This window comes from Schistocerca serialis, chromosome 7 (genome assembly GCF_023864345.2).
Source record: "Schistocerca serialis cubense isolate TAMUIC-IGC-003099 chromosome 7, iqSchSeri2.2, whole genome shotgun sequence".
Classification (NCBI taxonomy): domain Eukaryota; kingdom Metazoa; phylum Arthropoda; class Insecta; order Orthoptera; family Acrididae; genus Schistocerca; species Schistocerca serialis.
This window is the reverse complement of record NC_064644.1, coordinates 49,944,824-49,955,788: the sequence shown is the minus strand read 5'-3', so window position 1 is coordinate 49,955,788 and position 10,965 is coordinate 49,944,824. Positions and strand designations below refer to the sequence as shown.

The window sequence follows — 10,965 nt, the reverse complement described above, 5'->3', positions numbered from 1 at the left end:
CATAATTTTAGCACATGCGCCCTGCAAAATAAAGTAATAATGGCTTTTGTTTGTTTGGAGTTTCAGAGTAGTGACGTGATTTTTGGAAGCACGGTATTAATGTACTTGTACGCAAGATTTTTAGAGAAGAGTAGCGGCATCGCACAAGTCTAGCAGCTTCAGAACAAAAGCGAAACTCTCTGGCCAGAGTACATAGCACTGCAGTCGTATGTAAGCTGTCAGAGTACGGCGTGGAAGATACGGGTAAGGATGATGTAAAATCGCGCCCGAAATAAGGTCTAAGGTAAAAACTAAGACTTTTTATGTAATTGTTGATCAAATGGTTTACTCCAATAAAAAAAAAAAAACTGCCGAATTATGATATAACGATGATTCGAAAACCGAGTTGCTATCGAGCTTTGCGGAAAATCCCAAAATATTGAGTCCGCCAGAAAAATGTATACCCACTGTAAGAAAGGAAAAGTATTACTTATGTGTTTATTTTACATATAATAATTGATGGCACATGTTGTGTAACCTTTAGTTTAGCACATGGTTACTTTAAATGTTCAAAATGTTCACCGCTGGCGGCTATACGCAATAACAGAACGATGAGCGGTCGCGGCAACTACGTCAGTGGAAACCGCTGCACATGTCGCTGTAATCCCCTGGCGAAGTTCCTCCTGCATGCGTTGCTTGTGTCAGTAGACGTTGTCTTTCACAGTTTCCCACAAGTCCATAGGTGTTAGATCTTGGCGACCGTGAAGGGAACTCAATGGGCCCTCTTCGTCCAATCCAATGCCCCGGAAAATTGTCATCTAGGAAAGCTCGTACAGCTAGGTGGTAGTGTGGTGGCGCACCGACCTGTTGGTACAAGACCACTTCATCAGCTCCATAAAGCGCACGTATACCTGGCAAAATTGAGGTGCATAACATTTCCAGGTACCCTTTTCCAGTGACAGTAGCATAAAAGAAAAAGGGTCCTGCTAAGCCTCTAGATGATAGTCCTCACCACACGTGAACCCCTGGTAGATAGACTGTTTTATCCACATAAACATGCGGATTTTCCGGTGCCCAGTACAAACTGTTATGCCGTTTCACGGTTCCATTAAGTTTAAATTGTGCCTTGTCACTCCACTCTTCTTCGTCACAAATTGTTCCTCATTAGTCACCATTTGCTGATGCCCTTCGCAATATTGCATTCGGCGATCAGGATCGTCATCATTAATCGCGTGCAGTAATCGTGGAATGTAAACTTTCCACTTTGCAGATTTCAGAATTCTTTGTACATTGGTACTGCTATGAAACTTCCTGGCAGATTAAAACTGTGTGCCGCACCAAAACTCGAACTCGGGACCTTTGCCTTTCTCAGGCAAGTGCTCTACCAACTGAGCTACCCAAGCACGACTCACGCCCCATCCTCACAGCTTCACTTCTGCCAGGCTCTGGCTAAACCATGTCTCCGCAATATTCTTTCTTTCAGGAGTACTAGTTCTGCAAGGTTCGCGGGAGAGCTTCTGTAAAGTTTGGAAGGCAGGAGACGAGGTACTGGCAGAAGTAAAGCTGTGAGGACGGGGCGTGAGTCGTGCTTGGGTAGCTCAGTTGGTAGAGCACTTGCCCGTGAAAGGCAAAGGTCCCGAGTTCGAGTCTCGGTCCGGCACACAGTTTTAATCTGCCAGGAAGTTTCATATCAGCGCACACTCCGCTGCAGAGTGAAAATCTTATTCTGGACTAGTACTGCTAATCCCCACTTCATATGCACATTGCGTAGCAGACTTCTGTGGAAAATTAACAAACGTTTCCAACACGAGAGCCGCCGAAGCAGGACTTGTAGCTGAATGCTGTCTTGCTGATCTTCCTTTGTGGATATCGCAAATCGTCCTATGCAATTAAAACTTGACAGTGATACGTTTAATTGTTAAGCAGGTTGGTGGTTCTGTTTCAGACTCCCGTCTCCATTGACGTTGCACTTCAACGTCATTATCAAACTTGGAAAACCATTTCACAATACATTTTCGTTACTCGAATGTCAAGCGTGCCCGAACCATTGTGTTTTCTGAATACCGAGATGAAAGTACTACTAACATCTGTTGAGCCAAAGACCGTACTACAACACACTCATGACTCAAATCGAACAACAATATCGATCTCTCGATAGAACCTGACAAAGGGTGTATTCATTTTTCTGGCGGACTGTATAATAATCAATAATTTTGAAGGGAAGTGTGGGTCTGTATTTGAGATTAGTGTTCAGCTGTAATTGAAAACTGATGCACAAACAGTGTCAGGTGTCTAGGTACTTAGAGTAGGCAGTGCGAGTACGTAATAACATTATGTTGCAGTCAGTCTTGGAAACTTTGCACCGAATGTTTTCTAGCATTACAATAAGACTCAGAGCAGTTATTCTGAAGTATGAACCAATTGTTTCGAAGCGTGTACCCCATGTTTACTGATCTTAAAAATGATCTTAACTAAAACAAATTCTCACTCACTAAGGAATATAATAGAAGTGTTATTTCTTGAGGTTGTAAGCTAGAACAAAAGGTAGAGAAAGTGTAAGCAAACTGTATGTTTGGATTCAAGTGACGGTGATTCATTGTAACAAAAGGTTAGCGACGACTGTAGTAGCAGACAATAAAAGCTAGAGGAGCAGTGCGCGGAAGTTAAATCATCCCTAGAAGACGGATTATTTCAGGTGCAGGTGCGATGTATTGCTGAGCATGAAGGTCTAGAAGCCAAACATGCCGAAGGGCTTAAAGAAATTTATCGGAATATAGTGTGGCAGTCTTTTGGAGTCTGGTTCATGTACAGGTAAGGGTGTACCTGTGGAAAGTTTTCTAGTTAAGTGTAAGAATTTTTGCAAGTTTGATTCATCAGGAACAGTTCGCCCAATATATTGTTTTTAAAGACTTTAGAGATGTTTTACTCAGTTATTGGAATGAAAAGAACTAGTCATGGTTTATGTTCATTTAGATCTACATTTATACTCGACGAACAACTTTTCACTGTTTAGTGGACGTTACTTCTGATGCCACTATATTCTTATACCTCTTTTCCCCGTTGAAGTGTCCGTCGAAGGCGGTGCCGGAAATATACCCAGATATAAAATGAATATTAGGTTTGTTGTAACAACATAGAAACAATATTCTCTGAGAGGAGTTACACTACCGGCCATTAAAATTGCTACACCACGAAGATGACGTGCTACAGACGCGAAATTTAACCGACAGGAAGAAGATGCTGTGATATGGAAATGATTAGCTTTTCAGAGCATTCTCACAAGGTTGGCGCCGGTGGCGGCACCTACAACGTGCTGCCACGAGGAAAGTTTCCAACCGATTTCTCATACACAAACAGCAGCCCAACCGGCGTTGCCTGGTGAAACGTTGTTTTGATGCCTCGTGTAAGGAGGAGAAATGCGTACCATCACGTTTCTGACTTCGATAAAGGTCAGATTGTAGCCTATCGCGATTGCGGTTTATCGTATCGCGACATTGCTGCTCGCGTTGGTCGAGATCCAATGACTGTTAGCAGAATATGGAATCGGTGGGTTCAGGAGGGTAATACGGAACGCCGTGCTGGATCCCAACGGCCTCGTATCACTAGCAGTCGAGATGACGGGCATCTTATTCGCATGGCTGTAACGGATCGTTCAGCCACGTCTCGATCCCTGAGTCAACAGATGGGGACGTTTGCAAGACAACAACCATCTGCACGAACAGTTCGACGATGTATGCAGCAGTATGGACTATCATCTCGGAGACCATGGCTGCGGTTACCCTTGACGGTGCATCACAGACAGGAGCGCCTGCAATGATGTACTGAAAGACGAACCTGGGTGCACGAATGGTGAAACGCCATTTTTTCGGGTGAATCCATGTTCTGTTTACAGCATCATGATGGTCGCATCCGTGTTTGGTGATATGGCGGTGAACGCACATTGAAAGCGTGTATTCGTCATCGCCATACTGGCGTATCACCTGGCATAATGGTATGGGGTGCCATTGGTTACACGTCTCGCTCACCTCTTGTTCGCAATGACGGTACTTTGAACAGTGGATGTTACATTTCAGATGTATTACGACCCGTGACTCTACCCTTCATTCGGTCCCTGCGAAACCCTATATTTCAGCAGGATAATGGACCACCGCATGTTGCAGTTCCTGTACGGGCCTTTCTGGATACAAAATTGTTCGACTGCTGCCCCGGCCAGCACATTCTCCAGATCGCCCACCAATTTGAAACGTCTGGTCAATGGTGGCCGAGCAGTTGGCTCGTCACAATACGCCAGTCACTACTCTCGATGAACTGTGGTATCGTGTTGAAGCTGCATGGGCAGCTGTACATGTACACGCCATCCAAACTCTGTTTGACTCAATGCCGAGGCGTATCAAGGCCGTTATTACGGCCAGAGGTGATTGTTCTGGGTACTGATTTCTCAGGATCTATGCACCCAAATTGCGTGAAAATGTAATCACATGTCAGTTCTAGTATAATATATTTGTTCAATGAATACCCATTTATCATCTCCAGTTCTTCTTGGTGTGGCAATTTTATGGCCAGTAGTGTAGTTTTGAAATAATAATTGGAAACAAGTCAGTTATTCAACATTGAAAGAACATTAATACAATCTGAAGACTTGAAAATGTCATGGTAAATTGAAAGCTTCAAAATTCACTGTCCATGCACTAAGCGTGCCGAAGTCCAGAAGGCATCTGCAAAAGTTATAGTCGTAAGACGACAAGAAAAAGTTGAAGTCCCAAGAGGATGAGCGAAAGTCCCAAAGGGTTGCATGAAAGTTTAAATCTGGCTCATTGCTGATGAAAAGCAGTGATAAATAGTACTAAGTCCAATTGTATGTCACGTCAGAGAGCATGTTTCTTCGATGTGGGGGCCATGAATGTGTAGGTCCATACCTGGCAGTTCCTAGAGGCGAGGTCGGTGTGGACGATGACACCATCGTGGCAGCGGCTACAGAGCAGATTCTGTTTGTGGGAATGCTTTCTCAATTGCAGTCTGGCCCAGGAAACTCACTCAGAGTGAACTGGTGGAGCACAGCGCAGGTGTTGTCCTAAACACTACCCGGGCACCAGGATACTGCAAGTCCTACTTTTGGCCATGTGGCTGGCAGAGGTAAGAAGGCCTGTGGGGCCAGTGACCTCTGGCTGCATTTGGGCTGCTGCCTGGTGGCCAGACAGAGCACAGCCATACATTGTCTCTCGTCTTAAAAGCATCCCCTGTGACGTCTGTGCCAGCATAATCTGTTGGTTGCTGGCTCAGTAGGCACAAGGCCTGGACACAGCACGTGCTCTATTCGCGATTAGCGCTTGGGAAATATTGTTGACAGTATGAAACTTCCAGGCAGATTAAAACTGTGTGCCGGACCGAGACTCGAACTCGGGTCCCGAGTTAACGGAGCGATTTATCTGACGTCCAAAAGAGCATGATCATCGACTTTTGGATCCAGGGTGGAAGCGTTTCGGAAACAGCTAAGTTGTAAACTGTTCGCGTTCGGCAGTGGTTAAAGTATACCGGACATGGCAGAATGGTGCTATCCAAAACCGGAGATGAGGCAACTGTGGTCCGTCACGAGACATTGATGACAGGGGTGAACGACGGCTGAATACATGTACGGGTGAACAGACATGCAACTGGTAAGTAACTGACTACCCAGATGAGCCAAGGGGCTACCAACAGGGTCTCTTCAACGCCCATACTGCGAACTTTGTTGCTTACGGGACTGGTTCATGCACTCATTCTGGCTGCCGTTATGCCGTTAGCCGACGAAGGCTGGAATCTGCCCGGAAGTACCGCAACTGGGTGTTCACTGGTGGCCTCACGTGACCGTTTCAAATGATTCACGTTTTATGTTCCATTTGGCAGATGGCTGTTGCCGTATATGACGTTAAACTTCTGAAAGAAAACACCGTGCAACAATCGTCGGGATGGTCCAGGCCGGAGAAGGGAGCGTTACGGTCTGGGGGGTGTCCTCGTGGCACTCTCTGACTGATCTCGTAATTCTGCAAGGTACAATTGGTCAACACAAGAATGCATCTATCGTGCCCACCACCACATGTACTTTGCTTTTCCTCAACACCGTGACATCTATCAGCAGCACAATTCAATGTGTCACACAGCTCGTTCGAAGAACACCACTATGAGTTTATCGTGCTCTATAACTAAATAAAATTGTAAAAAGTACTAGTACATTACTTCTTAAATATTTTGCGTGATGGAGACTATATGTATTTTATTTAGTTACATCAATTTCCTGTGGAAATCTAAAACTGTTTTACGTATAAATATGATCTCTGGATATAGAGTAAAAAATATTTCGCAAGTCTCTCCCTATAGCTTACCCTTATTTTTGTCAGAATTTCGAACATCTTGCACCATTTTACATTGTCCAACGTCCTTTCCAGGTCGATTTACTCTCAGTCCATATTATGTACTCAACAGACATTCCATCGAGCAGATCCTATAATTCTTCTTCCGTTTCACTCAGGATAGCAGCTTCTTTGGGGAATCTTATCATTGATATTTCACCTCGAATTTTAATCCCACTCTTGAACATTTCTTTTATTTCCCATCATTGCTTCTTTGATGATCTGTTAGAGAATGATCAATATGGATTTAGGAAAGGTAGAGGCGCTAGAGACACAGTTCTGACGTTGCGGTTGATAATGGAAGCTGAAGACTGAAGAAAAATTTGAATAGACGTTATCTTTCAGATAATATACAATATTTACAAGAGTCAAGACTCAAAGCAATGAGAAGTAGCAGAGTCGAGAACAGCGAAAAACTTAACATCAGAATTTCGGATCACGAACCAGATTAGCATTGGTAAAAAATGCATACCTGGCCAAGAGAAGTCTGCTAGGATAAAACATAGGTCTTAATTTGGAGAAGAAATATCTACAAGCAAACTTCTGGGGCTCAGCATTGCATGGTAGTGAAACATGGAATGTGGGAGAACCGGAATAGAAGAGAATCCAAGCATTTGAGACGTGGTGCTACAGACGAATTTTGGAAATTAGGTGGGCTGGTGAGATAAGGAATGAGAAGATTCTCCATAGAATCAACAGTGAAAGGGACGTGTGGAAAACACTGACAAGAAGAAGTGACAGGATGATAGGACATCTGTTAAGACACCAGGGAATAACTTCCGTGGTATTAGACAGAGCTGTTAGAGGGTAAACACTGTAGACGAAGACAGAGATTGGAATACATCCAGCAAATAACTGAGAACGTAGGGTGCAAGAGCTACTATGAGATGAGGAGGTTGGCACAGGAGAGGAATTCGTGGCGAGTCGCAGACCACACTACTGGCCATTAAAATTGCTACACCAAGAAGAAATGCAGATAATAAACGGGTATTCATTGGACAAATGTATTATACTAGAACTGACATGTGATTACATTTTCACGCAATTTGGGTATATAGAATCTGAGAAATCAGTACCCAGAACAACCACCTCTGGCCGTAATAACGGCCTTGATACACCTGGTCATTGAGTCAAACAGAGCTTGGATGGCGTGTACAGGTACAGCTGCCCATCCAGCTTCAACACGATACCACAGTTCATCAAGAGTAGTGACTGGCGTATTGTGACGAGTCAGTTGCTCGGCCACCTTTGACCAGACGTTTTCCAATTGGTGAGAGATCTGGAGAATGTGCTGGCCAGGACAGCAGTCGAACATTTTCTGTATCCAGAAAGGCCCGTTCAGGACCTGCAACATGCGGTCGTGCATTATCCTGCAGAAATGTAGGGTTTCGCAGGGATCGAATGAAGGGTAGAGCCACGGGTCGTAACACGTCTGAAATGTAACGTCCACCGTTCAAAGTGCCGCCAATGCGAACAATAGGTGACCGCGACGTGTAACCAATCGCACCCCATACGATCACGCCGGGTGATACTCCAGTATGGCGATGACTAATTCAGGCTTCCAACGTGCATTCACCGCGCTGTCACCAAACATGGATGCGACCATCATGATTCTGCAAACAGAACCTGGATTCATCCGAAAAATTACGTTTTACCATTCGTGCACGCAGGTTCGTCGTTGAGTACACCATCATAGGCGGTCCTGTCTGTGATGCAGCGTCAAGGGTAACCGCAGCCATGAGGATAAGATGCCTATCATCTCGACTGCTAGTGATACGAGGCCGTTGGGATCCAGCACGGCGTTCCGTATTACCCTCCTGAACCAACCGATTCCATATTCTGCTAATAGTCATTGGATCTCGATCAACGCGGGCAGAAATGTCGCGATACGATAAACCGCATTAGCGATAGGCTACAATCCGACCTTTATCAAAGTCGGAAACGTGATGGTACGCATTTCTCCTCCTTACACGAGGCATCACAGCAATGTTTCACCAGGCAATGCCGGTCAACTGCTGTTTGTGTGTGAGAAATCGGTTGGAAACTTCCCTCGTGTCAGTACGTTGCAGGTGTCGCCACCGGCGCCAGCCTTGTGTGAATGCTCTGAAAAGCTAATCATTTGCATATCACAGCATCTTCTTCCTGTCGGTTAAATTTCGCGTCTGTAGCACGTAATCTTCGTGGTGTAGCAATTTTAAGGGCCGGTAGTGTATTAACAGAAAAAAGTGCCAAACGGCAAAGTTCTCCTACAATGAACGACAACTTCATTTAATGACAAACTGCCGAAAAGAACAAAAGCAACCAGAAAAGGTAGTCGGATGTCAAGATGTTCAAATGTTTGTGAATTCCTAAGGGACCAAAGTGCTGAGGCCATCGGTCCCTAGACTTACATACTACTTAAACTAACTTATGCTAAGAACAACACACACACACCCATGTCGGAGGGAGGACTCGAAACTCCAGCGGGAGGGACCGCGCAATCCGTGACATGGCGCCTCAAACCACGCGGCTAATCCGCGCGCTAATGTCAAGATGAAATTCACTGTGACAGATAGAACCGCAGTGTTTTAGTGTTGTTCGTGTCTTGTATTGTCACCAGGCTGGTAAGGTATATATGGGACGTAAACAGCTTCATATTCTAAGTGGTCACTGCGAAGGACGCGGAGATTGCGCGTATCGTATGAGACAGCGTTATGAGCGCCTGGCAGAGTTTAAAAGTGACATTATTTTGGGGTCTTCACGTAACCCACTCGTCGAATAGTACAATATCCAGATTTGTGGCGCATTTGGATTTGGTAGTGGCCTGATGCTAGACTACATGGTAAAGTGACGGATGGTATACTCGTCTTCGAGGTACTGGTCGACCACCTGTGATCACTGCAAAGAAGGATCGTTGTACTGTATCTCCTTTACATCTGCGCCTGCTATCCGAGAACGAGTGCAGCCCACACAAACCAAGTTGACCCTTGGCGCGGTGGGTGATGGGAGCGACTGTAAAGGTATTTTCCATTTACAGTCACTCCCATCACCCACCGCGCCAAGGGTCAATTTGGTTTTCACGGATAGTAAAGGACAACCAGCAACACTCTGTGTCATTCCAAACCAGTGGTCAGAGAAAAGCAGCAGCCAGACTAGGGAATTACCGTCCCACGCGTAGGCTGCTGTCAGCACTACAGCACAAACGGCCGCATTTGGAATCGTGCCATGATCGGAAGCACGGACTGCCGAAGGTAGGCGACGCATCGTGTTTAGCGATGAATCGCGGTTCTGAACTACCCCGGATGACCATTGTCAGCGAGGATCGCGCTTACACGGGGAGAGGTCTCATTCTTGCAGTGCTTTGGAGAGGGACAGCGATGTTACACTTGGCGTCAAGGTGTGGAGAGCCATGCGCTATGACTTCAGGTCATGGCTGGTGGTGACTAAAGGAACTCTGACGGCACAACGATACATCAGCGATCCTGTGTTCTTATATGTTCTCTCTCATCGATAATATTGTGGTGGCGTTTTTAAACAGGACAATGTTTGTCCACACATGGGACTAGACTGTGTGAATTGTCTGCGTCATGAGGCACTGGCGTGGCCAACAAGGTTACAATGTCTATCCCCGACAGAACGAGTGTGGGGCTAGCTCATATACCTGTTATGTCCCAGTGCAACGAGCCAGGATGTCAAGGAACACTTAAAAACAATTGCGAGCCAGCTTGCCTCAGGAGAGGAGACAACGACTTTTGACACCCTTCCCAGCGGAGTCATTGCGTGCATCCAGGCCAGGAGTACAGCGTTATATTGATAAGTGGGCTCACGCCCCAAGCTGTTGGTAAATTTGACTCGATTTTAACAAAGCGCGCGCGAGTAATGAGTGGGTGGGCAAACGTCTATAAGGTACAATACATATGTAGAATTGTGGACAGTTGGGAATGTGTGTCTCAGGGGAAGCGTGCAAGAGATAAGCCCCGGCAGTCGCGCTATTCATCTGTGTCCTCGGTGGCTCAGATGGATAGAGCGTCTGCCATGTAAGCAGGAGATCCCGGGTTCGAGTCCCGGTCGGGGCACACATTTTCAGCTGTCCACATCGAGGTATAACAACAACACCTGTCGGAAGCTGAGGTTGTCAGTCATCATTTACATTTACATAGGTACTTTCTGCGGGAAAATGTACTGGAGGAAACAATGAATAGGACGTGCTATTACACGAAGCATTGAGAATGGGTCAGTTGCATACCTGTCTTTTGGAGAAATTATCAATAACTTTTGCAACGAACCAAAGGATTTCCCCACTGTGAAATTATGTTACACAATAAATGGAGAAAGTAGACTTTCAAGTGATTAGAGGAATGTTCTTGCAAAAAAAGAAGATGTTAGCTAAGGAAAGGGCGAATACGATAGACGGTGAGGAAAGAAGTGGGCATCATGAAGAAGTATGCCTGTCAGCCTTGGAGTAGTAGACCTTGCTTCGATAAAGACCAAAGATAACTGCTTGCAAATAAATACTGAGCGTGGCATTGACTATAAGTTGACGTATGCCGAACCGGAGAAAGAGCTTGCACTCATAAACATAACACACATGAAGCGCTACATACAGAGGGTTAGTTGGCCT

The 10,965-nt window shown here is 45.5% G+C and overlaps 2 non-coding genes across 2 annotated transcripts; both read left to right on the top strand.

Moving 5' to 3' along the window:
- Positions 1–1,565: 1,565 nt before the first annotated feature.
- Positions 1,566–1,640, top strand: Trnas-uga (transfer RNA serine (anticodon UGA)). The gene has a single exon. It is a non-coding gene; the product is annotated as a tRNA-Ser (tRNA).
- Positions 1,641–10,346: 8,706 nt separating this feature from the next.
- Positions 10,347–10,420, top strand: Trnat-ugu (transfer RNA threonine (anticodon UGU)). The gene has a single exon. It is a non-coding gene; the product is annotated as a tRNA-Thr (tRNA).
- Positions 10,421–10,965: the final 545 nt, after the last annotated feature.